The 3,981-nt window shown below is 33.2% G+C and overlaps 1 pseudogene; it reads left to right on the top strand.

Annotated features, from left to right (window-relative positions):
• The first annotated feature begins 1,314 nt into the window (after positions 1-1,314).
• Positions 1,315-1,986, top strand: LOC114040573 (annotated as a pseudogene).
• Positions 1,987-3,981: the final 1,995 nt, after the last annotated feature.

Here is a 3,981-nt window from a genome sequence, read left to right as displayed (position 1 = left end):
AAGCCAAAGTGGTACTTAGGAAGAAATGTAAATCTCTAATGCTTACATCAATAAAATAGAGAAAGAGCAGATCAATGAATTGGGCATATCATTAAAAAAACTAGAAAAAGAACAAATTAAAAATCCCCAATTAATAACTAAATTGGAAATCCTGAAACTCAAAGAAAAAATTAATAAAATTGAAAGTAAGAAAACCATTGACTAATAAATAAAACTAGAAGATGATTTTTGTGAAAAAACAATAAAAAAGATAAATTTTTGGTTAATTTGATAAAAAAGGCAGAAGAAAACTAAATTTAGTATCAAAAATGAAAAGGGTAAATTCACAATCAATGAAGAGGAAATAAAGACAATTATTAGGCACTATTTTGCCCAATTATATGCCAATAAATGTGATGATCTAAATGAAATGGATGAATATCTATGAAAAAATATAAATTACCCAGATTAACAGAAGACAAAATAAATTACTTAAACAACACAATCTCAGAAAAAGAAATTGAACAAGACATAAATTAACTTCCTAAGAAAAAACATCTCCAGGATCAGATGGGTTCATAAGCACGATCTACCAAATATTTAAACAACAATTAGTCCCAATAGTATATAAACTATTTGGAAAAAATAGGTGGAGTCCTACCAAATTTCTTTTATGACATAAATATTTTGCTGATATCTAAACAAGGGAGACCCAAAACAGAGAAAGAAAATTATAGAACAATTTCTGTAATGAATGTTGGTGCAAAAAAAATTTAAATAAAATACTAGCAAAGAAATCACAGTAATATATCACAAGGATCATGCACTATGACCATGTGGGATTTATACCAGGAATGGAGGGCTGGTTCAATACTAATAAAACTATCTGTCGTAACTGACCGTATCAATAACAAAACCAACAGACTATCTCAATTGATGCAGAAAAAGCTTTTTGACAAAATGCATCACTCTACTAAAAACTGAGTGCATAGGAATAAATGTAGCTTACTTTAAAATGATAAGTAATTACCCAGATGTGGGGACCGCTTGGGCTTTCAGGGCTTCCACCTGGATCACTTTTGTGTGTGCACATGCAAATGAGTCTGATTCAAGAGAATTTTGTTGTGGGAACAGCACATATGCAAAGGGAAATGGAACTCTATACTTTCCTGGCCTGAGGTAACAACTGCTGAATTGTAGTAGAAAATTTTTCCAGATCAGGAGGAACAAGCTAAAGAAGACATGGGCCTGGTTGACTTGTAGGGCACACTGCACCTCACACACATTGTTGAGTGTAAAGAGTTGTGCTAGGAAGGCTACTGCCAAGAAGACAAAATGTTTGGTTTCCACAAACTAAAGATGTGCAGAAGTACAGAGGGTTGCCATATTTGCAGAACCAAGTCCTCCAGTTCTTGTTTTACTGACAGTAAGCACTATAAGAACGATTTCCAGAGTTGCTTTGGGTTGCATGAGACTTATTCGGGAGACATCTGTATTGCCCATGTGCTTCTGGTGAAAAGATGCAAAAAGATACCAGCAGAATCAAAAAAAAAAAAAAAACTAGAATCATGTGGTAGATGCAAGGACTGGACCCAGTCTAAAGACTACATAAGCCAAAGAAAGTGAAAACTCTTTCTGGAAGTAGAATAAAGAGCAACCAGATCAACAAATTGCAAAAGGAATTCAAACGCCACAATTCTGGTGCTCATAGGACCACCTCAAGTGCCTCCCCAGCTCAATCCTCTTCTTACAGTCATCAGTCTGATGATGGCTAATATGGAGATTGGCTCTGGGCCTAACAGAACACCAGTCTTTTCCTTTTTAGACTTCACATCCTGGAAAAGACAGAAATTATGCTGTGGGATTATTTACAAAATGTGTTTTGGAGAAGTTCTAATAGAGACACATCTATTCAAGCCCTATTGTGGAAATAAGAAAACAGCTACAGAAAAACCAAAGCAGCAGGGACCAGAATCTCTGCCTGTCTCCAATCAGGAGGATTGGTGACCCTAACGTTTCTCAAGAAGGGGGACTGAGAATTATTATAGGAAAGGCAACAAAATGATCCTCTTTATTTCACTTGGACAATTGCTATCCTGCCAAAAGACAATTTCTAGAATAGTTTTAAGTGAGTTTTGTTTATTTGTTTTCATTTTTTTTTTCTCCACTTCAAGGAGCTCAGAAACCAGTGTCTGTTTTACTAGAAAGACTGTACATAATATAATATGTAGGATGCTATGTATTTGATAGGAAAGCTGAATATTGCTGTAAAATGCTCTTTGAGTTGCTTTTCTTTAATCCCTTCTTAATGAATGAACATTGAGGGTGCTGTAGAAGGCAGAAATGGGATTTTTGTATATTAAAAAATATAGTTTAGTCTTTATTGAAAAACAGTGATTAGGCATTTTTAAGTGAGTGATAACATTTGTTTTCCTTTGTGAAGGCAAATCTGACAGATCCGTGAAAAGGACTTAAATACCAGGGAGGCATTTGAAAACAATTCTGAAACACAGAACTCTTGCAAAGGTTATGATGATGCAAACCTGTACTACTCAGTGATTAAGCAGGACAGACTGTACCTTCTAGTGCAGATAACTTGGAGGAGTTATCATTCCTTAATTTAAGATAAAGAGAGACCTTTTTTGTATGTATTGCTTCCTCCCTCTTTTAGTAGTCTAAGAAAATAGTAATTTATATAGAATAGCTAAAAATAAAGCCACAGGTCCTCCTGAAGATGTAGCAAGTCTTTGGGAAGAATGACTAGGCTTTTATTCTTTCTGTATCTTACTATAGAGACATCGCTGCATGGGTAGAGAATACACTGTATATACTGATTATAAAAGTAGTGATCCACTTTAATGAAACAATTATGCATATCTGCAGAATTGCGCAAAATACAAGGTTAATGCATCTGGGCACATTTCCTAGGGAATTCCACATCTGTAAATAATTGACATTTTTCTTGTATATTATATATAACTCTTGTCTATAGGTTGTTTAGTGACTATATCAAAGACTTGAATGATTCAGTTTTAGCTCTGGATTATTTCATTTGACCTTCATGAAGGTTTCACCTACATGCGTGGACATTTAACTTGTTTTAACCTTTTGGGATATGCTGTAGTGCACTGCTACAAGTTTGTCTCTTTTTTTTTGTATGCTTAATATTAAATTCCACTAGGAAGTAAAAGGTGTTGATATATAGAATGGGTTTCTTTTTTGTTTCTGATTCAAGCTTTCCAAACATTGCAATGTTAAGGATAAAATAAATACTGCACATGAAATATATATTATATATATTATATATATATATAAAACAACACACACACACACACACACACATATATACACATACATATACATATTTATCTAAAACCATCAGCAAGCATTACCTATAATGGGGATAAGCTAAAAGCCTTCCCAGTACAATCAGGAGTGAAGCAAGAATGTCCATTATCACCCCTATTATTCAATATTGTACTAGAAATGTTACCTAAAGCAATAAAGGAAGAAAAAGAAATTAAAGGAATTGGAATAGGAAATGAGGGGGAAAAACTATCACTCTTTGCAAATGATATGATATACTTAGAGAATCCTAGAGAATCAATGATGGAATTATTAACACCTTTAGCAAAGTTTCAGGATACAAAATAAACCCACATAAATCATCAACACTTCTATATATTACCAGCAAAGTCCAGCAGCAAGAGATAGAAATAGAAATTTGATTTAAAATAATTCTAGACAATGTAAGATACTTGGGAATATACCTGCTAAAACAAAACCAGTAACTATATGAACACAACTATAAAACACTTCTCACATAAATAAAGTCAAATCTAAACAATTGGGAAAATATTAATTGCTCATGGGTAGGGCAAGTAAATATTACAAAAATGACAATTCTAACTAGATTAATCTATTTATTCAGTGTCATACCAACCAAACTATCAAAAATTATTTAATAGAGATAGAAAAAATAAAAAGAAAATTCACCTAGAA

The sequence above is a fragment of the Vombatus ursinus genome, unplaced genomic scaffold (genome assembly GCF_900497805.2).
Source record: "Vombatus ursinus unplaced genomic scaffold, bare-nosed wombat genome assembly UNPS02013660.1, whole genome shotgun sequence".
NCBI lineage: Eukaryota > Metazoa > Chordata > Mammalia > Diprotodontia > Vombatidae > Vombatus > Vombatus ursinus.
This window is presented reverse-complemented; position numbering and strand designations above follow the sequence as displayed.